Here is a 24,588-nt window from a genome sequence, read left to right as displayed (position 1 = left end):
TTGCAATTATGTAATCACTAATGCTCCCTCCTCCATCATTGCTTTCAACTGTATCGGCATCTAGAGCGAGTGACCCGCTCAGCATCTTGGACGAAATATACTCACTCTGAGCCACATTTGGCCCATGGGCCAGACTTGGACATTTGTGCTCTACACAGATCCCTTCCTCCCCTACATCTCTTGTCTGCTTCCTACCCATTGATCACTCCGCACTCATACAGTGGCATGTAAACGTTTGGGCACCCATGGTCAAAATTCCTGTTATTGTGAACAGTTAAGCAAGTTGAAGATGAAATGATTTCTAAAAGGCCTAAAAGTTAAAGATGACACATTTCCTTTGTATTTTAGGCAAAAAAAAAAATATAAATATAAATTACAAAAAAGAAAATAGGCCAATACAAAACTTTGGGCACTCTTAAGGTACCGTCACACTAAACGATATCGCTAGCGATCCGTGACGTTGCAGCTTCCTGGCTAGCGATATCGTTTAGTTTGACACGCAGCAGCGATCAGGATCCTGCTGTGATGTCGCTGGTCGCTGAATAAAGTCCAGAACTTTATTTGGTCGTCCGATCGCCGTGTATCGTTGTGTTTGACAGCAAAAGCAACGATACCAGTGATATTTTACACTGGTAACCAGGGTAAACATCGGGTTACTAAGCGCAGGGCCGCGCTTAGTAACCCGATGTTTACCCTGGTTACCAGCGTAAAATATAAAAAAAACAAACAGTACATACTTACATGCGTCCCCCGGCGTCCGCTTCCCACACTGACTGAGCGCCGCAAAGTGAAAGTGAAAGCACAGCACAGCGGTGACGTCACCGCTGTGCCCTGCTACTGCCGGCGCTCAGTCAGTGCAGGAAGCGGACGCCGGGGGACGCATGTAAGTATGTACTGTTTGTTTTTTTTACATTTTACGCTGGTAACCAGGGTAAACATCGGGTTACTAAGCACGGCCCTGCGCTTAGCAACCCGATGTTTACCCTGGTTACCCGGGGACCTCGGCATCGTTGGTCGCTGGAGAGCGGTCTGTGTGACAGCTCTCCAGCGACCAAACAGCAACGCTGCAGCGATCGGCATCGTTGTCTGTATCGCTGCAGCGTCGCTTAGTGTGACGGTACCTTTAGAGATTTGTGTGTGTAGATAACCTATCTCATACATATAGTCATCACTGAAAGTGTTGACACCCTTGAAATTGTTCCAGAAAATGAAATATTTCTCCCAGAAAATTGTTGCAATTAAACATGTTTTGTTATACAGATGTTTATTTCCTTTGTGTGTTTTGGAACAACCCAAAAACAGAGAAAAAAAGGAAACTTGGACCTAACTTTACACAACCCCAAAAATGAGTGGGACAAAATTGTTAGCACCTTTGCACAATTGTGGGTAAACAACTTTTTTTTTTTTCGAACATGTGATGCTCGTTCAAACTAACCTGTGGCAAGTAACATGTGTGGGCAATATGAAAATCACACCTGAAACCAGATAAAAGGGAGAAATTGACTCAATCATTGCATTGTGTTTCTATGTGTGCCACCCTAAGCATGGAAAACAGAAAGAGGAGAAGAGAACTGTCTGAGGACTTGAGAACCAAAATTGTTGAAAAATATCAACAATTTCAAGGTTATAAGTCCATCTCCAGATATCATGATATTCCTTTGTTCATGATGCAAAACATAATCAAAAAGTTTACCACCCATGGCACTGTAGCTAATCTTCCTGGACATGTCCGGCAGAGAAAAATTGTTGTAAGATTTTAATGAAGGATACTCCGGATGTTGGATAAGCAGCCCCAACCAAGGTCCAAAGAAATTCAAGCTGTCCTACAGGCTCAGGGTGTATCAATGTCAGCGTGAACTATCCGTCAACATCAGAATTAAATTAAATGAAACACTATGGCAGAAGACCCATGAGGACTCCACTGCTGACACAGAGACATAAAAGAGCTAGACTGCAGTTTGACAACATGTACTTGAGTAAGCCAAAATCCTTCAGGGAAAGCATCTTGTGGACAGATGAGACCAAGATAGAGCTTTTTGGTAAAGCACATCATTCTACTGTTTACTGAAAATGGAATGAGGTCTACAAAGAAAAGAACACAGTACCTACAGTCAAATATGGTGGAGGTTCAAATATATGTTGGGGTTGGTTTGCCGCCTCTGGCACTGGGTGCATTGACTGTGTGCAAGGCATCATGAAATCTGAAGATTACCCAAGGATTTGGGGTCGCAATGTAGTGCCCAGTGTCAGAAAGATGGGTTTACATCCTAGGTCATGGATCTTCCAGCAGGACAGTCACTCCAAACAGACTTCAAGAAGCAACATGAAAATTATTGGAAAAAAAGCGCTGGAGAGTTCTGAAGCGGCCAGCAATAAGTCCGGATCTAAATCCCATTGATCACCTGTGGAGAGATCTTAAAATTGCTGTTGGGAGAAGACGCCTTCACATATGAGAGACCTGGAGCAGTTTACAAAAGAAGAGTGCTCCAAAACTCCAGCTGAGAGGTGTAAGAAGCTTGTTGACTTTTATAGGAAATGTCTGAATGTAGTTGTTTATTCCAAAGGGTGCGCAACCAAATATTAAGCTGAGGGTGCCAACAATTTCGTCAGGCCCAGTTTTAGGGATTTGTGTGAAATTATGTCCAATTTGCCTTTTTCCTGTTTTTTTGTTGTTTCAATACACACAAATGAAATAAACAGATGTATAAGAAAATGAGTATTTGGAATAATTTTCTGGGAGAAATACTTCATTTTCTGGAACAACTTCAAGGGTGCCAATACTTTTGGCCATGACTTTATTTCCTTATGAACTTCCCGATCAGTAGTCTGATCCCTACACATAAATCGCTCTTCATCACTACATATCTTGTCTCCTCGATACATTCCTCCCACCGCACTCATCCACATCTTGTCTGGTCCCTACACACAGATTCCTCTTCATCCCCTTCACCTTCTGTCTAATCCCTACACACAGGTGACTCCTTACCCCTACATCTCTTGTACGTTCCCTACACGCCGATCCCTGCACTCCTCCATCTGTACTGTGACCCCCATATTTTAGCAACTTTTCAAGGATTCATGTTCATGCCGTTTCGTATCAGTGGAGCATGACAGCAGATTTACATAAATGAAAACAAGGGTAAATATCCAGAAACTGCCCAAACTAAAAAGTTATTCGAAAAAACAAAAGTTTACGAAAACTGGAATAAAGCAGGAAAACCGATTGAGAGTAAAAATTAGAAAAGTGGGGCAGGGTCTCCCCAAAATGGGGGATTGCTGTTCACACAATCATATTAATATATCAAATTTTTACATTACTTCCTATTGTTCTGTATACCGTTCTACGAAAAGAACTTGCAACGATATTGACCCCTCGCCATATGAATGTGCAATAACCCCCTCAAGGGTAAGTAAAGCTGCTGTACTATAGAATGGTTGTGGTTACTGTTCACACTTCATCAGAGAGCGATGTCATTAGTCCGTGTGACGCTCTAAATGGGATCGACCCCGATATGTTTCCAGTTAATATTCCATCGTGTTTCTACCAGTGATAAGACATCTCAGGGGACAGTCAGTGATGTAGTTACCGCCAGGGCTGGAGCGATACTGATGTAAAATAATTATATTAGCGGATATATTACAATATGAGTTATGAACAGTGCTGTACTAAAATCCTGCTAAAATAAAGACGCTCACTCCCTACAGATGTGGTGTCACATACAAAAGCTACAAAGGGCAAAATGAGTGTTCTCTGTGCCCCAAAAATCTATCACAATTTGTGACAAAAATCCATACATTTTATGTATCATTAGATGGAAGGAGAGAATCTTTAAATGTGCCACCTGTACTGCACTTGTCTTGGATCCTAATCTGTGTATTACTACTGAACGCTATTTATAAGTCAGTGGCCAAAAGATTTGAGATTAACAAATTTAGATTTTCATGCATTTTGCGGCATCAGTGTTTTTAGATCTTTTAGTCAAACGTTTCTAAGGTTACTGGAGTACAATTATTAACATTTCAGAAGTTTTTACAATTTTATTGACAAATAAATGAAGTTTCGGTAAAGCCTCAATATTCCCAGCGCTGCCCCTAATTCTCCAGACTTCTGGATATCTTCTGGGTCAGGTGCTAACTGATCTTAGCTCATCAGTACTTGGAGTTTATCGCAATTTTTGTGTTTTATTTCTAGCTTTCTGAGGATCGGCTACATGTTTCTACTTGATTGGGATCTGGGGAGTTTCCTGGCCAAAATTTCAATGTTTTTCTCTCCGAGCTACTTATCACTTTTGCGTTGTGACATGGTCTCCATCATGCTGGAAAAGGTATCATCACCACATCGCTCCTGGATGACTGGGAGAAGTTCCTCTTGGAGGAGGTTTAGATCTCATTCCTTACTCAAGGACGTGTTATTAGGCAAAACTGTATTGACAAGCCCCTCCTTAGTTGAGAAGCCCCCACACTTGAATGGTCTCGGGAGGCTTTACTTACAGGACTCATGGCAGCGTCACCTCTTCTCCAGACAATCATTCTTCCAGGTGTCCCAACAGTCTGATGGGGCTTCAGACCAAATATCTGTATCTAATCCTTGTACTTCCTGCAGGATGTCAGCCTGTCCTTGATGCTTTTCTTGGAGATAAGTGGCTTCTTTGTTGCCTCCAAAAGCCTCTCTTTGCGTGCAGATACACTGACATCTGCCTGCAGTCATTCCTGAGCAAGCTCTGCACTGGTGTTGAACAGATCCCATACCTAAATTCTCTTCAGGAGACAGTCCTTGCACCTGTCGTACTTTATTGGGTGCCCTGAAGACTTCTTCACAGCAATTGTACCTTTCTTTGAAATTCTTAATGATGCAATAAATGATTGCTTTATAAGCGGCAATGTTCTTGCCTGTAAAGCCCTTTTGAGGAAAAGCAATGAATCCTGCACGTGCTTCTTTGGGGTTAACCATATTTAACATAAGACAAATGGGTTGATCCATCAAAACTTTTATGCCAGAAAAAACGTGGACAAAAATGTTCAACTTCTGGAATTTTCATGCCAATTTAAATCATCACCGCCCAAGTCCGTGCTCCAAATTCACCAGAAGTGCTGGCGTGTTGTATGCCAGAATTGCTGCTAGAATTTCTGGCACAGTGAAAAAAGGAGCACACCACTCAGAAGAGGTGCCAAATTCATTAAGTGTCATGTGTGTCTTAATAAACTTGACATCTCGACTCCATTCTGTAAAACCCAAGGCTTGCAAAAAATACCAATAACAGTGAAGCAGCAAACTTTGTGAAAGCCACCAAAGTTGGCAAAGTACCTCTCTGACCTTTCCCGGTGCCTGCGCACTGCAGTACTTTGCTCTGCCCTCAACAGGGCAGAGAATTAGGCTCGGTTCACATTGCGTTAGGGCAATCCGTTTAGCGCTAGCGCTAGCAGCCGCGTTTAGGGGTCGCGCTAACGTCCCCGCTCTCGCAGATCCCTGATCTGCGAGAGCGGGGAACGGACCTCAGGCGCGCAAGCAGCGTCCGAGGCGCGCTACAAAAGAACGGCACATCGCTAGCGCGAGCCGAAAAAGGCACGCGCTAGCGATGCGCTGCAGGCGAAATTTACATTGCTGTCAATGGGTGCGCTAACGGACCCGTTGCACGGCGTTAATTGCGACATTTTCGCCGTGCAACGCTGTCCGTTAGCGATCACCCACTAACGCAATGTGAACCTAGCCTAACGCTTGCTCAGCAGCCGCGGCAGGAAGACAAGAAGAGGACGTCATCGCATGAAGATGGGAGGCCCCGGACCACGACGCCCATCGGACCGGACTGCAGCGGGACCGCCCCTGGGTGAGTATAATCGGGGGCTTATCTACAGCATTACAGAATGCATTGCAGAATGCTGTAGATAAGCCCCTGATTGTGGTGGCCGCAGCTTATAGGTGAAAAATGGGGTGACAGATTCCCTTTAAGTATTTGGTGCAGACATTTTTTGCACTATTTCTACATCTCTTGGCAGGAAAAATGCAGTGTAATATACGCCTGTTTTTGCAGCATTTTTGCTCCGTTTTTGGTGCAGATTTTCCCCTCTCATTATTATGGGTTAAATCTGCAGCACAAACGCTGACAGAATTGACATACTGTATTTTTACATCGGCACCAAATCTGCGGGTCACAATCAAGCGACGTGCGCACGAGACATCAGGGATCTCATTCACTTTATGGCATCGAGAAACTCTTCTAATTTATTTTACAAAATTGAGCAGAAAAAAAAAAACGAGACAAAAACTTACTGTGTGCACACAGCCTTAGGGCAACCAAAACAGCATCAAGACATGTCAAATGCAAGTCCCACCGTGATGGGAGCATGCTGGGAGTTGTAGTGTCTGAGCGGCTGGATACATTTACAGAAGCCTCAGACTATCTGGTATTTATCTCCATTACACACTTTATTCTGAGGTTCCGTGAAACATTTCTAGAAATCTTATAATTGTGTCTCGTCTCCAATAGCAACTGTAAAATAATTATCTAAGGTAAATGACTGAGTCAAGTGGTCAGAGCCGAGCGGCAGCCGTAATTCACCCTCATAATGTCAATTTGCTGCACTTAGAGCCTCTTCCCTGAGGACAATCATCTTCATTCACTTTGATGCTTAATGTGACATTTCCCATCGCAGAAACTCAGGGAAGATAAGAAACTGCAAAACACGAGGATCCGGCTGATGTGCCGGGAATATAGCAACCTGCAGACAGAACCAGTGGGTACAATTACCTGTTCTGACCCCCAAAATGCAAATTAGGAGTGAAGAGAAGAAAGATCCGCCCACTTGACCATTTATAGGGATACTCCAGAATTAGAAAAACTTAAGCGTTCTTCTAAAAACAGTCCGATTAAAGTGATTTTAGAACTCTCTAACATACTTAAGGTTTACATTTTTCACCATTTTCAAGATCTCTGCTTGCTGTCAGTGAAGGAAAACAAACAACCAAGTTTCCATTCAGAGGCAGAGCAGTATATACAATTGTATCACACTGCACCAAGCTCTGTGATTACAGACTGATACATTGTAGCAAACTAGAGCTGTATGCAGCTCACAGAGCATTGCCTACACTGGATACAGTAGAGTCGTGTGCAGCTCACAGAGCATTATCTACACTGGATACACTGGAGACGTGCAGCTCACAGAGCATTGTCTACACTGGATACACTGGAGACGTGCAGCTCACAGAGCATTATCTACACTGGATACACTGGAGACATGTGCAGCTCACAGAGCATTGCCTACACTGGATACAGTAGAGTCGTGTGCAGCTCACAGCATTATCTACACTGGATACACTGGAGACATGTGCAGCTCACAGAGCATTGTCTACACTGGATACGCTGGAGACATGTGCAGCTCACAGAGTATGACCTACACTGGATACACTAGAGTTGTGTGCAGCTCACAGAGCATTGTCTACACTGGATACAGTAGCGACATGTGCAGCTCACAGAGCATTATCTACACTGGATACACTGGAGACATGTGCAGCTCACAGAGCATTCTCTACACTGGATACGCTGGAGACATGTACAGCTCACAGAGCGTGATCTACACTGGATACAGTACAGACATATGCAGATCACAGAGCATTGTCTAGACTCGATACACTGGAGACGTGTGCAGCTTACAGAGCATTGTCTGCACTGGATACAGTAGCGACGTATGCAGCTCACAGAGCATTGTCTGCACTGGATACACTAGAGAAACGTGCATCTCACACTGTTGATTGTGCAGTAAAAAGTTACATACATACGGTGGGTACGGAAAGTATTCAGACCCCTTTACATTTTTCTCTCTTTGTTTCATTGCAGCCATTTGGTAAATTCAAAAAAGTTCATTTTTTCTCATTAATGTTCACTCTGCACCCCATCTTGACTGAAAAAAACAAATGTCACGATCCAATTTTGGATTTGTGGCAGATCTGGTTTGCCTCAGTTTAAAGGGCACCTGTCACCCCGTTTTTTCCGTCTGAGATAAAAATACTGTTAAATAGGGCCTGAGCTGTGCATTACAATAGTGTAGTTTGTGGACCCCGATTCCCCACCTATGCTGCCGAAATACGTTACCAAAGTAGTCGTTTTCGCCTGTCAATCAGGCTGGTCAGGTCGGATGGGCGTGGCTTCTTCCCCCAGATCTTGCTTAGTTTTCCGTTGGTGGCGTAGTGGTGTGCGCATGCCCAAGGTCCCAAATCCGCTGCACAGGGGAGTGAAAAGAGCGCGATGTGCACTATTTCATTGGTGATCGGTGGGGGCGGCCATCTTCCTTTGGCCGCGCGTGCGCAGAAGCGGCGCTCTGCTGGCCGCAGCTTCAGGAAAATGGCCGCAGGATGCCGCGCGTGCGCAGATGGAGATCGCGGCGGCCATTTTCCTGAAGCCGAGATGCGAACTCTGCTTCAGGAAAATGGCCGCCGCGATCTCCATCTGCGCACGCGCGGCATCCCGTGGCCATTTTCCTGAAGCCGTGGCCAGCAGAGCGCGGCCAAAGGAAGATGGCCCCCCCCGCTCAGCTCAGGCCCTATTTAACAGTATTTTTACCTCAGACGGAAAAAACGGGGTGACAGGTTCCCTTTAAGATCTTTTTTCCTTTCTGGTCATCTGGGGTTAATGCTGTTTCCCCCTCTGGTGGCCGCTAGTGTTATTGCGTTGCTGCTGGGTCAGCTGCAGCAGTTCATTCTTCAGCGACCAAGCTGGGAGTAGGAGCTTGCTGGGAACTGTTGTTCTACTGCTGTGTCCAGTGAATCTGGTGTTTCTTCCTGCGGTGCTGTGTCCTGCAGCATTAAGCTAAGTGTGGTTTTCCTTTACCTTTTCTGTATACCCTGTTAACTGTTGTATTTATACACTGGTGCAGTCCACCTCCCTGGGGGGGAGAGGGGGCCACTGAAAGGGCCTGCCCAGGAGACAGGGATACGCTGGCGGCTCAGGCCTCCTAACCATCATAGGTACCCCTGAGATAAGGGAAAGCCAGGGCCCCATTTTAGTGGTAGGGACAGGTGCGGGTCCCAGTACGCCGTCCTGCCCCTTTATTGCCGGTAACGGTGTGACAACAAATGTATTAATTTTTGCAAATTTCTTACAGAAAAACTGAAATATCACAAGGTCATAAGTCTTCAGACCCTTTGCTCAGTATTGAGTAGAAGCCCCTTTGGAGCTAGTACGACCATGAGTCTTCTTGGGAATGATGTAACAAGTTTTTCACCCCTGGATTTGGGGATCCTCGGCCATTCTTCCTTGCAGATCCTCTCCAGTTCCATCAGGTTGGATGGTGAACGTTGGTGGACGCCATTTTCAGGTCTCTCCAGAGATGCTCCATTGGGATTAGGTCAGGGCTCTGGCTGGGCCGGTCAGGAATAGTCACAGAGTTGTTCTGAAGCCACTCCTTTGTTACTTTAGCTGTGTGCTTAGGGTCATTGTCTTGTTGGAAGGTGAACCTTCGGCCAAGTCTGAGGTTCAGAGCACTCGGGAAGAGGTTTTCATCCAGGATATCTCTGTACTTGGCCGCATTCATGTTTCCTTCAATGACAACCAGTCGTCCTGTCCCTGCAGCTGAAAAACACCCCATAGCATGATGCTGCCACCACCATGTTTCACTGTTGGGTTTGTACTGGGCAGGTGATGAGCAGTGCCTGGTTTTCTCCACACATACCGCTTAGCATTATCACCAAAAAGGTCTATCTTCGTCTCATCAGACCAGAGAATCTTATTTCTCATAGTCTCGGAGTCCTTCATGTGTTTTTTAGCAAAACTCTATGCGGCTTTCATATGTCTTGCACTGAGGAGAGGCTTCCGTCGGGCCACTCTGCCATAAAGACCTGACTGGTGGAGAGCTGAAGTGATAGTTGACTTTGTGGAACTTTCTCCCATCTCCCTACTGCATCTCTGGAGCTCAGCCACAGTGATCTTGTGGCAAAGGGGACATGTTAAATTGCGGTTTGTCCACTAACTAGCATCACAGGTGTCTACACTCCTGGAATCAGTGAGTGGCCTGTATATAGGGCTACAGATACTCACTGTGCTGTTTGGTGACATGGTGGGTATCACACTCAACATGGACCACAGGAAGCAAAGGAAAGAGTCATCCCAGGACTCGAGATTAGAAAGAAAATTATAGACAAACATGTTAAAGGTAAAAGTTATAAGACCATCTCCAACCAGCTTGATGTTCCTGTGATTACAGTTGCACATATTATTCAGAAATGTAAGATCCATGGGACTGTAGCTGACCTCCCTGGACGTGGCCGCAGGAGGAACATTGATGACAAATCAAAGAGACGGATAATACGAATGGTAACAAAAGAGCCAGAAAAACTTCTAAACAGATTAAAGGTGAACTTCAAGCTCAAGGAACATCAGTGTCAGATCGCACCATCCGTCGTTGTATGAGCCAAAGTGGACTTCATGGGAGACGACCAAGGAGGACACCATTGTTGAAAAAAATCTTAGAAATACAGGACTGAAATTTGCCAAACTACATGTTGACAAGCCACAATGCTTCAGGGAAAATGTCCTATACAGATGAGACAAAATTGAACTTTTTGGCAAGGCACATCAGCTCTATGTTCACAGGCGGAAAAATGAAGCATATCAAGAAGAGAACACTGTACCTACTGTGAAACATGGAGGAGGCTCTGTTATGTTCTGGGGCTGCTTTGCTGCATCTGGCACAGGGTGTCTAGAATCTGTGCAGGGTACAATGAAATCTCAAGACTATCAAGGGATTCTAGAGAGAAATGTGCTGCCCAGTGTCAGAAAGCTTGGTCTCAGTCGCAGGTCATGAGTCTTGCAACAGGATAATGACGCAAAACACACAGCTAAAAACACCCAAGAATGGCTAAGAGGAAAACATGTGACTATTCTGAAGTGGCTTCTATGAGCCCTGACCTAAATCCTATTGAGCATCTTTGGAAAGAGCTGAAACATGCCGTCTGGAAAAGGCGACCTTCACACACGAGACAACTGGAGCAGTTTGTTCTTGACGAGTGGCCAAGATACCTGTCTAGTGGTGCAGGAGTCTCACTGACAGTTACAGGAAACGTCTGATTGCAGTGATTGCCTCAAAAGGTTGTGCAAAAAAATATTAAGTTACAGAACCATCATTTCTGTCCAGGCCTATTTCATGAGTTTATGTTTTATTATATTCTGTGGAAGCATGGCTGAAAAGCAATGTCTGACTTTTATCTGTTCATTTTCATAGATTTTTTATTGATTATTACTTTTGTCACATTCAAGTTATTTCTGTGACCAGTGTGGGTTTTTCTGTCATTAAATGAGGGGGACCAACAGTTTTGACCTTGTGTGTATAACTAGGGAGACCTGTCATTCAGGACTCTCAGAAAGCTAGGTGATAACACATATGGCGGCGCTTACATAACCCTCCATTATGTATCAATGTATGTCTAGGCGGATATGGAAATCAGGAGTCTGGTAAAGTAGGGTGACAACCAATATGGATTATTTTACACCAGGTCCTGAATGATGGACCTATCTCGTTATGTACTATCATAAAAGCAGACTTGTCATTCATGAGCTTGGGAAAGCTGGGTGATAACCGATGTGGCTTCTCTTTCAGCCCTGAATGCCCAGACAAACTCTTTTTCTAGAGACACATCCCACTCTACATATCCATCTTAAGAATCACTGCATTATTAAGAAGTGGTCATTCAAGTGTTTGGAAAAGCTGGGTGACAAGCAAAATGTCTGGGTCCTAAACACGAATATGGGAGTCCTGAATGACAAACCTACCTAGTTATGTAGACAGATCCCAGCATAGATTATTATTGTATTACTAGGCAGACTTATCATTCAGGAGCCTGGGAAAGCAGGATGACAACCAATATGGCTGCCATAAAATTGCCCCAGAGGATGCAAGAATCTTTTGTGTTATGTAGGCATAAACATCTACCCTCAATCACATACTATGGTGTAACTAGATAGTCTTCTCATTCAGGAGCCTGGAAAAGCTGGGTGACAATCCTCATGGCTTCTCCTACACCCACACGAGTTCCTCATGACAAAAGACCTTTATATAGAGTCACATCCTTCTCTCAACCATTGCATAATTAGTACGATTTGTCATTCAGGAGCTTAAAAAAGCTGAGTGACAACAGAGATATTACTCACACAACCCATATATAGCATCAGCTGGGCAGAGCTGCCATTCAGGATCCAGGCAAAGCTGGGTGAAAACCAATATGGCTGCCCCCCCACAGAATCCTGAATGATGAACCTCCCTTGTTATGCAGACACATCCCTCCATCTCAAAAATTATTATATACTTAGGCAGGCTTGACATTCAGGAGCCCTAGGAAGTTAGGTGACGATATGGCTGAGCTTACACCCCAGACAGACTTGTCATTCAGGATCCAGGCAAAGCTGGGTAACAGCCAAAATGTTACTCTTAAACTACTGTCTACACAACTGAATCCATTATATGGAGAAACTTCCCTCTGCAAAATATCACTCTAGAATAAGGCAGACTTGTTACTCAGGATCATGGGAAAGCTTGGTGACTACCAGGATATCAGTCTCACATCCCTCACATTGGAATTCTGATGAATAAAACTAGATACATATCCCTATAATAAGTCTATAACTTGGCATACCTGTCATTTAGGAGCCCAGGAAAGCTGGGTGACAATCAATGTGGACCCCTTTGAGTCCAGAATAACAAATCTACCCGGCTTTGAAGAAAATCATCCAATATATATATATATATATATATATATATATATATATATATATATATATATATATATATATATATATATATATATATATATACAGGTCCTTCTCAAAAAATTAGCATATAGTGTTAAATTTCATTATTTACCATAATGTAATGATTACAATTAAACTTTCATATGTTATAGATTCATTATCCACCAACTGAAATTTGTCAGGTCTTTTATTGTTTTAATACTGATGATTTTGGCCTACAACTCCTGATAACCCAAAAAACCTGTCTCAATAAATTAGCATATTTCACCCGTCCAATCAAATAAAAGTGTTTTTTAATAACAAACAAAAAAACCATCAAATAATAATGTTCAGTTATGCACTCAATACTTGGTCGGGAATCCTTTGGCAGAAATGTCTGCTTCAATGCGGCGTGGCATGGAGGCAATCAGCCTGTGACACTGCTGAGATGTTATGGAGGCCCAGGATGCTTCAATAGCGGCCTTAAGCTCATCCAGAGTGTTGGGTCTTGCGTCTCTCAACTTTCTCTTCACAATATCCCACAGATTCTCTATGGGGTTCAGGTCAGGAGAGTTGGCAGGCCAATTGAGCACAGTAATACCATGGTCAGTAAACCATTTACCAGTGGTTTTGGCACTGTGAGCAGGTGCCAGGAAGCATGAAGTGCTCCAAAATCTCCTGATAGCTAGCTGCATTGACCCTGCCCTTGATGAAACACAGTGGACCAACACCAGCAGCTGACATGGCACCCCACACCATCACTGACTGGGTACTTGACACTGGACTTCAGGCATTTTGGCATTTCCTTCTCCCCAGTCTTCCTCCAGACTCTGGCACCTTGATTTCCGAATGACATGCAAAATTTGCTTTCATCAGAAAAAAGTACTTGGGACCACTTAGCAACAGTCCAGTGCTGCTTCTCTGTAGCCCAGGTCAGGCGCTTCTGCCGCTGTTTACCTGGGGAATGCGGCACCTGTAGCCCATTTCCTGCACACGCCTGTGCACGGTGGCTCTGGATGTTTCCACACCAGACTCAGTCCACTGCTTCCTCAGGTTCCCCAAGGTCTGGAATCGGTCCTTCTCCACAATCTTCCTCAGGGTCCGGTCACCTCTTCTCGTTGTACAGCGTTTTCTGCCACATTGTTTCCTTCCAACAGACTTACCATTGAGGTGCCTTGATACAGCACTCTGGGAACAGCCTATTTGTTGAGAAATTTCTTTCTGGGTCTTACCCTCTTGCTTGAGGGTGTCAATGATGGCCTTCTTGACATCTGTCAGGTCGCTAGTCTTACCCATGATGGGGGTTTTGAGTAATGAACCAGGCAGGGAGTTTTTAAAAGCCTCAGGTATCTTTTGCATGTGTTTAGAGTTAATTAGTTGATTCAGAAGATTAGGGTAATAGGTCGTTTAGAGAACCTTTTCTTGATATGCTAATTTATTGAGACAGGTTTTTTGGGTTATGAGGAGTTGTATGCCAAAATCATCAGTATTAAAACAATAAAAGACCTGACAAATTTCAGTTGGTGGATAATGAATCTATAATATATGAAAGTTTAATTGTAATCATTACATTATGGTAAATAATGAAATTTAACACTATATGCTAATTTTTTGAGAAGGACCTGTATATATATACAGTACAGACCAAAAGTTTGGACACATCCTTCCCATTTAAAGATTTTTCTGTATTTTCATGACTATGAAAATTGTACATTCACACTGAAGGCATCAAAACTATTTGCCAAGAGTGTGCAAAGCAGTCATCAAAGCAAAAGGTGGCTACTTTAAAGAACCTAGAATATAAGACATAATTTCAGTTGTTTCACACTTTTTTTGTTATGTATATAATTCCACATGTGTTAATTCATAGTTTTGATGCCTTCAGTGTGAATGTACAATTTTCATAGTCATGAAAATACAGAAGAATCTTTAAATGAGAAGGTGTGTCCAAACTTTTGGTCTGTACTGTATATATATATATATATATATATATATATATATATATATATATATATGTAGTATTACTATATAGCTATAAAGATGTCATTGGGGACCCGAGGAAACCTGGGTGACAACCAATATGGCTGCCCTTACATCACTGACAACTAAATCCTTATTAGCTTCTATCCCTATCACACCATAACTAGACAGACTTGCCTATCAGGACCTCGGGAAAGCTGGGTGAGAACAAATATGGCCATCCTTATATCACCCACTATATCATGTAAATGGGGTTATACGTATCAGAATATATTCAGACAGATATGACATTCAGGAAACTGGAAAAGCTGGGTGACCAAGTCACCCCCTATTCCATATGAATTGCAAAGCTATATCCTATTATAATTATTTCTGTACTATCATACATTCAGGTGTATGGGAAAGCTGGGGGAGCTCTTGCCATATTGGTTATCACCCGACTTTCACAGAACCTCTGAGAAGCAAAACCGGACCGGACAGAAGAGGACGAAATCAAGGGCTCGTATTTACTGATGATTTCTTAAAAACACATGTATGGTGGAAGGAAGCGTCCAGCACCTCACACCTCCACTAATGATCTCCACACTTCATCACACCCGTCACAGCACACAGTGCTGTCATCACCAGGATATAGAGGGTACAGTACACGGCACACAGTGATATCATCACCAGGATATAGAGGGTACAGTACACGGCACACAGTGATGCCATCACCAGGATATAGAGGGTACAGTACACGGCACACAGTGATATCACCAGGATATAGAGGGTACAGTACACGGCACATAGTGATGCCATCACCAGGATATAGAGGGTACGGTACACGGCACACAGTGATATCATCACCAGGATATAGAGGGTACAGTACACGGCACACAGTGATGTCATCACCAGGATATAGAGGGTACAGTACACGGCACACAGTGATATCATCACCAGATATAGAGGGTACAGTACACGGCACACAGTGATGTCATAACCAGGATATAGAGGGTACAGTACACGGCAGACAGTGATATCATCACCAGGATATAGAGGGTACAGTACACAGCACACAGTGATATCATCACCAGATATAGCGGGTACAGTACACGGCACACAGTGATATCATCACCAGGATATAGAGGGTACAGTACACGGCACACAGTGATGCCATCACCAGGATATAGAGGGTACAGTACACGGCACACAGTGATATCATCACCAGGATATAGAGGGTACAGTACACGGCACACAGTGATGCCATCACCAGGATATAGAGGGTACAGTACACGGCACACAGTGATATCACCAGGATATAGAGGGTACAGTACACGGCACATAGTGATGCCATCACCAGGATATAGAGGGTACGGTACACGGCACACAGTGATATCATCACCAGGATATAGAGGGTACAGTACACGGCACACAGTGATGCCATCACCAGGATATAGAGGGTACAGTACACGGCACACAGTGATGTCATCACCAGGATATAGAGGGTACAGTACACGGCACACAGTGATATCATCACCAGATATAGAGGGTACAGTACACGGCACACAGTGATGTCATAACCAGGATATAGAGGGTACAGTACACGGCAGACAGTGATATCATCACCAGGATATAGAGGGTACAGTACACAGCACACAGTGATATCATCACCAGATATAGCGGGTACAGTACACGGCACACAGTGATATCATCACCAGGATATAGAGGGTACAGTACACGGCACACAGTGATGCCATCACCAGGATATAGAGGGTACAGTACACGGCACACAGTGATATCATCACCAGGATATAGAGGGTACAGTACACGGCACACAGCGATGCCATCACCAGATATAGAGGGTACAGCACACGGCACACAGTGATGTCATAACCAGGATATAGAGGGTACAGTACACGGCACACAGTGATATCATCACCAGGATATAGAGGGTACAGTACATGGCACATAGTGATGCCATCACCAGGATATAGAGAGTACAGTACACGGCACACAGTGATGCCATCACTAGGATATAGAGGGTTCAGTACACAGCACACAGTGATATCACCAGGATATAGAGGGTACAGTACACGGCACACAGTGATATCATCACCAGATATAGAGGGTACAGTACATGGCACACAGTGATATCATCACCAGGATATAGAGGGTACAGTACACAGCACAGAGTGATATCATCACCAGGATATAGAGGGTACAGTACACGGCACACTGCGATGCCATCACCAGGATATAGAGGGTACAGTACACAGCACACAGCGATGTCATCACCAGGATATAGAGGGTACAGTACACGGCACACAGTGATGTCATCACCAGGATATAGAGGGTACAGTACACGGCACACAGTGATATCATCACCAGGATATAGAGGGTACAGTACACGGCACACAGTGATATCATCACCAGATATAGAGGGTACAGTACACGGCACACAGTGATGTCATAACCAGGATATAGAGGGTACAGTACACGGCAGACAGTGATATCATCACCAGGATATAGAGGGTACAGTACACAGCACACAGTGATATCATCACCAGATATAGCGGGTACAGTACACGGCACACAGTGATATCATCACCAGGATATAGAGGGTACAGTACACGGCACACAGTGATGCCATCACCAGGATATAGAGGGTACAGTACACGGCACACAGTGATATCATCACCAGGATATAGAGGGTACAGTACACGGCACACAGCGATGCCATCACCAGATATAGAGGGTACAGCACACGGCACACAGTGATGTCATAACCAGGATATAGAGGGTACAGTACACGGCACACAGTGATATCATCACCAGGATATAGAGGGTACAGTACATGGCACATAGTGATGCCATCACTAGGATATAGAGGGTTCAGTACACAGCACACAGTGATATCACCAGGATATAGAGGGTACAGTACACGGCACACAGTGATATCATCACCAGATATAGAGGGTACAGTACACGGCACACAGTGATATCATCACCAGGATATAGAGGGTACAGTACACAGCACAGAGTGATATCATCACCAGGATATAGAGGGTACAGTACACGGCACACTGCGATGCCATCACCAGGATATAGAGGGTACAGTACACAGCACACAGCGATGTCATCACCAGGATATAGAGGGTACAGTACACGGCACACAGTGATGCCATCACCAGGATATAGAGGGTACAGTACACGGCACACAGTGATATCATCACCAGGATATAGAGGGTACAGTACACGGCACACAGTGATATCATCACCAGGATATAGAGGGTACAGTACACGGCACACAGTGATGTCATCACCAGGATATAGAGGGTACAGTACACGGCACACAGTGATATCATCACCAGGATATAGAGGGTACAGTACACGGCACACAGTGATATCATCACCAGGATATAGAGGGTACAGTACACAGCACACAGTGATGTCATCACCAGGATATAGAGGGTACAGTACACGGCACACAGCGATGTCCCTTGTTCATGGATAATTCCCCCGCCGTACTGTCAGTGCTCTGTGTGCATCGTGTGTGCAGAGAGGGGCACAATGTCTTCATGAAATTACTCGCAGTTACACAAAGTCATTATTATGTGAAGTCACAATCAATGGAAGCAAAGAAAAAGCAACGGAAAAGTGAAAATGTCTGTGAGGTAAATGCACGACAACACATAGATGCCACGACGTATGGGAAGAAAAAGCCCACCGGATTTGGTAAACTTCGGAGTGCTGCCTGCCTCTTCATAGATAGATAGATAGATAGATAGACAGATAGATAATAGATAGATAGATAGATAGATAGATAGATAATAGATAGATAATTGATAGATAATAGATAGATTATAGATAAATAGATAATAGATAGATACTGTAGATAATAGATAGATAGATAGATAGATAGATAGATAGATAACAGATAGATAGATAGATAATAGATAGATAGATAATATATGCTAGATAATAGATAGATAGATAGATAATAGATATAGATAATAGAAAGATAGATAGATAGATAGATAGATAGATAGATAGATAGATAGATAGATAGATAGATAGATAATATCTGCCGGCTCCCGGGCTGCACGGTCGCGGTGTCGGGCTCTGCAGGCGGTGGCACAATGAGGCGTCACTCACCCTGGCGGCGGCGGCTTATGCTGCCTCTACGGCGGGCACCGGGCAGGGCTGAGAGCTCCGGGTTTCCCTCCTTGCTGCCATCCGCGGACAGTGCTGGTCCAGGTAGGAAGAGGCATGAGAGGCGGCACAGTCCACGAGGAGCAGCGCACTCTGCCTCACAGTCCTCGCTGCTGAGGATGGAGGAGCCAAACCACGAGCCCCCTCCTCCCGCACATGTCACTCACTGCGGCTTCTTAAGGTGGAACCGGAGAGCGACACAGAGCAGTGTGCACGGGAGCCAGAGCCTGTGCGGCCGGGGAGCAGCGTGTAATACCAGCACCTCATCAATTGGCGGAATGGCGCAATACAGACACATTAGTTTTACCAAAGAAAGTGTACAAATGGGAACAGAGACTGCGGGGATGATAGGTCTATAGCATCTATCTCTATTATCTATCTATTATCTATCTATCTATTATCTATCTATCTATCTATCTATTATGTATCTATTATCTATCTATCTATAATCTATCCATCTATTATCTATCTATTATCTATCTATTATCCATCTATCTATCTATCTATCTATCTATCTATCTATCTATCTATTATCTATCTATTATCTATCTATCTATTATCTATCTATTTTCTATTATCTATCTATCTATTATCAATCTATCTATCTATCTATCTATCTATCTATCTATCTATCTATCTATCTATTATCTATCTATCTATCATCTATCATCTATTATCTATCTATCTATCTATCTATCTATCTATCTATCTATCATCTATCTATTATCTATCATCTATCTATTATCTATCTATCTATCATCTATCTATTATCTATTATCTATCTATCTATTTATTATCTATCTATTATCTATCTATCATCTATCTATCTATTATCTATCTATCTATCTATTATCTATTATCTATTATCTATCTATCTATCTATCTATCTATCTATCTATCTATCTATCTATTATCTATCATCTATTATCTATCTATCTATTATCTATCTATTATCTATCTATCTATCTATCTATCTATCTATCATCTATTATCTATCTATCTATCTATCTATCTATCATCTATCTATTATCTATCTATCTATCTATCATCTATCTATTATCTATTATCTATCTATCTATTATCTATCTATCTATCTATCTATCTATCTATCATCTATCTATCATCTATCTATCTATTATCTATCTATCTATCTATCTATTATCTATCTATCTATCTATCTATCTATTATCTATCTATCTATTATCTATCTATCATCTATCTATCTATTATCTATCATCTATCTATGTATCTGTCCACCGATAGTATATTTATCACCTGTCTCATCCTATGTCGCTGTGCCAGACATTAGCAGAACATCATACGGAGCAGCCGGCGCTCGGCTCCTCGCGGTGTACATGTAAGTGTAGTCGTAGTAACCATTATATCCATATTAAGTAGCAGTGCCGTAGCCTTCCGGGTAGTGCAAGGGGTTAAAATAGTCTTAGCAACAGGCAGACATACGGAGAATACTAAAAATCCCCAAACTACTGATGAATTTGTCTATCAAAGTTTCTAGGAATCAGGCGGGGGATGGTCGTGCGGGGGGCTCTGGTAGTGCAGGAGTTAATACATGAGTGTCCATCAAGTTCATGGCTTCAGTCTAAAGGTTTTATTATTGTCCGTGGACATGGCGGCTGTCATCCTTCTTATTCCTGACACTACATTGTGTATTTAGAAGAGCCGCTTGTGTTTTTATTGTATGTTTTTCGAAAGCTGAAAAAGTAAAAGTGTCACTGAAAGAAAATTCAAGAGAAAGACTGAAAGATTATAGAGAGGCACATATTTGTGTTCCCATGTCATTTCAAGAAGATACAATGTGGCAGTACTATCTGTACCCACATCATTTCCATGAAGAGACAAGAAGGCAGTACTATCTGTACCCACATCATTTCCATGAAGAGACAAGAAGGCAGTACTATCTGTACCCACATCATTTCCATGAGGCGATAAGAAGGCAGTACTATCTGTACCCACATCATTTCCATGAAGAGACAAGAAGGCAGTACTATCTGTGCCTATATAATTTACAGGAAGAGTCAAGGAAACAGTACTATCTGTACCTCAATCATTTCCATGAAGAGACAAGAAGGCAGTACTATCTGTACCCACATCATTTCCATGAAGAGACAAGAAGGCAGTACTATCTGTACCCACATCATTTCCATGAAGAGACAAGAAGGCAGTACTATCTGTACCCACATCATTTGTTGAAAGAGATAGTGCTGCTGCTCTACTTATACACATATCATTTACAAGGAGATGAATCACGTAGTAATAGCTGTGCCTACATTATTTCCAGGAGGAGACAAGAAGTCAGTACTATCTGAACCTACATCCTTTGAAAGGGGAGACAAGGCACTACTACGAGTACCTACATCATTTCCAGCATGAGACAAGAAGGAAGTACTATGTGTACATACCTCATTTCCAAGGGGAGACAAGAAGGCAGTACTATCTGTGCCTATATAATTTACAGGAAGGGTCTAGGAAACAATACTATCTGTATCTACATCATTTCCAGGAGGAGATAACAAGGCAGTACTATCTGTACCTACATCATTTATTAAAACAGATAGTGCTGCTGCTCTATCTATACATACAAGGAGAGGAAGCATGTAGTAATAGCTGTGCCTACATTATTTACAGGGAGAGACAGTGTGGCAGTACTATATCTGCTAATCTGATTTACTTGGAAAGAAATGGAGACAGTTCTAATTGTCCACACATCACATCCAGGAAAGACAATAGAGGCATTATAATTTGCTAATATACTATATACAGGAAGAAACTGGGACGCAGTACTATTTGTGCCTACATTTTTAACAGAGTAAAACAGTGAGGCAGTAGTACCTGTGCCCAATTCACTCAAAGAAAGAGTCTGGAATGCAGTACTATCAATGCCAACATCTTTAACAGATGACTAGGAGAGAGAACCTCGTCTCAGGGAAAGACTTCATTTACAGAGAGACAGTACTATCTGTGCCGTGCCTACATCATTTACAGGGTGTACAGGGAGGAAGAATGATCTGTATACATGTAATTTACAAGAAGACACTAGGAGAGAGAACCTCGTCTCAGGGAAAGACTTAGAGGTAGCACGTCATTTATAGGGAGACAGTACTATCTGTGCCTACATCATTTACAGGGTGTACAGGGAGGAAGAATGATCTGTATACATGTAATTTACAAGAAGACACTAGGAGAGAGAACCTCGTCTCAGGGAAAGACTTAGAGGTAGCACATCATTTATAGGGAGACAGTACTGTCTGTACCGATCTATATTATCGTTTACAGGTAGTACAGTACTATCTGTGCTATCAAAATACACCAGAATGCTGAATATGTGCTGCTTTTACTCTACCAAGGTGTTAACACATTGAAAAAAAACCCAGATATGGTCTTCTCCTATGTAACAACCCGCAGTACATGTAGCTAGTCCCATCTTGTGGTCACACTAGCCATGCGGCTTGTAACTATGTAACAGAGTCAACTCATTGTTCTCTATGAGAATCCCGATCAGTGCAAGGTTCCACCTTATATTCCAAGCATGCGCCATTAAACGTCCCTCTCCTGGGACTTTCAAGCAATGTCTGTCTGTCAATCATTAACCCCTTCACCCCCAAGGGTGGTTTGCACATTAATGACCGGGCCAATTTTTACAATTCTGACCACTGTCCCTTTATGAGGTTATAACTCTGGAACGCTTCAACGGATCCCAGTGATTATGACATTGTTTTCTCGTGACATATTGTACTTCATGATAGTGGTAAAAATTCTGTGATAGTACCTGCGTTTATTTGTGAAAAAAACGGAAATTTGGTGAAAATTTTGAAAATTTCGCAATTTTCCAACTTTGAATTTTTATGCAGTTAAATCACAGAGATATGTCACACAAAATACTTAATAAGTAACATTTCCCACATGTCTACTTTACATCAGCACAATTTTGGAACCAAAATTTTTTTTTGTTAGGGAGTTATAAGGGTTAAAAGTTGACCAGCAATTTCTCATTTTTACAACACCATTTTTTTTTAGGGACCACATCTCATTTGAAGTCATTTTGAGGGATCTATATGATAGAAAATACTCAAGTGTGACACCATTCTAAAAACTGCACCCCTCAAGGTGCTCAAAACCATATTCAAGAAGTTTATTAACCCTTCTGGTGCTTCACAGGAATTTTTGGAATGTTTAAATAAAAATGAACATTTAACTTTTTTTCACAAAAAATTTACTTCAGCTCCAATTTGTTTTATTTTACCAAGGGTAACAGGAGAAAATGGACCCCAAAAGTTGTTGTACAATTTGTCCTGAGTACGCCGATACCCCATATGTGGGGGTAAACCACTGTTTGGGTGCATGACAGAGCTCGGAAGGGAAGGAGCGCCGTTTGACTTTTCAATGCAAAATTGACAGGAATTGAGATGGGACGCCATGTTGCGTTTGGAGAGCCACTGATGTGCCTAAACATTGAAACCCCCCACAAGTGACACCATTTTGGAAAGTAGACCCCCTAAGGAACTTATCTAGATGTGTTTTGAGCGCTTTGACCCACCAAGGGCTTCACAGAAGTTTATAACGCAGAGCCGTAAAAATAAAACAAAAATTTTTTCCCACAAAAATTATTTTTTTAGCCACCAGTTTTGTATTTTCCCGAGGGTAGCAGGAGAAATTGGACCCCAAAATTTGTTGTCCAAGTTGTCCTGAGTGCGATGATACACCATATGTGGGGAGAACCACTGTTTGGGCGCATGGGAGGGCTCGGAAAGGAAGGAGCGTCATTTGGAATGCAGACTTAGATGGATTGGTCTGCAGGTGTCACATTGCGTTTGCAGAGCCCCTAATGTACCTAAACAGTAGAAACCCCCCACAAGTGACACCATTTTGGAAAGTAGACCCCCTAAGGAACTTATCTAGATGTGTGGTGAGCGCTTTGACCCACCAAGGGATTCACAGAAGTTTATAATGCAGAGCCGTAAAAATAAAACAAAAATTTTTTCCCACAAAAATTATTTTTTAGCCCCCAGTTTTGTATTTTCCCGAGGGTAACAGGAGAAATTGGACCTTAAAAGTTGTTGTCCAATTTGTCCTGAGTGCGCTGATACCCCATATGTGGGGGGGAACCACCGTTTGGACGCATGGAAGGGCTCGGAAGGGAAGGAGCGCCATTTGGAATGCAGACTTAGATGGAATGGTCTGCAGGCGTCACATTGCGTTTGCAGAGCCCCTAATGTACCTAAACAGTAGAAACTCCCCACAAGTGACACCATGTTGGAAAGTAGACCCCCTAAGGAACTTATCTAGATGTGTGGTGAGCACTTTGACCCACCAAGGGCTTCACAGAAGTTTATAATGCAGAGCCGTAAAAATAAAAAACATTTTTTCCCACAAAAATTATTTTTTAGCCCCCAGTTTTGTATTTTCCCGAGGGTAACAGGAGAAATTGGACCCCAAAAGTTGTTGTCCAATTTGTCCTGAGTGCGCTGATACCCCATATGTGGGGGGGAACCACCGTTTGGACGCATGGAAGGGCTCGGAAGGGAAGGAGCGCCATTTGGAATGCAGACTTAGATGGAATGGTCTGCAGGCGTCACATTGCGTTTGCAGAGCCCCTAATGTACCTAAACAGTAGAAGCCCCGCACAAGTGACCCCATTTTGGAAACTAGACCCCCCAAGGAACTTATCTAGATGTGTTGTAAGAAC

At 43.0% G+C, this 24,588-nt stretch overlaps 1 protein-coding gene across 16 annotated transcripts in view; it reads right to left on the bottom strand.

Moving 5' to 3' along the window:
* The window catches only part of DLG2 (discs large MAGUK scaffold protein 2), a 1,278,757-nt gene that overhangs the window by 102,679 nt on the left and 1,151,490 nt on the right, over window positions 1-24,588 (bottom strand). The window contains exon 1 of one of the 16 annotated variants that reach the window (XM_077298643.1): window positions 18,828-18,989. The exons of 14 other annotated variants lie outside the window; for them this stretch is intronic. The gene's annotated coding sequence lies outside the window, so the exon portion shown is untranslated. Of the gene's footprint in view, window positions 1-18,827; window positions 18,990-24,588 lie in introns of those variants that run through there. One more of the 16 variants, XM_077298642.1, reaches the window with a different exon arrangement.

The sequence above is a fragment of the Ranitomeya variabilis genome, chromosome 3, assembly GCF_051348905.1.
Source record: "Ranitomeya variabilis isolate aRanVar5 chromosome 3, aRanVar5.hap1, whole genome shotgun sequence".
NCBI lineage: Eukaryota > Metazoa > Chordata > Amphibia > Anura > Dendrobatidae > Ranitomeya > Ranitomeya variabilis.
Note: the sequence above shows the minus strand (reverse complement) of the source record. Positions and strands in the feature narration are given on the sequence as shown.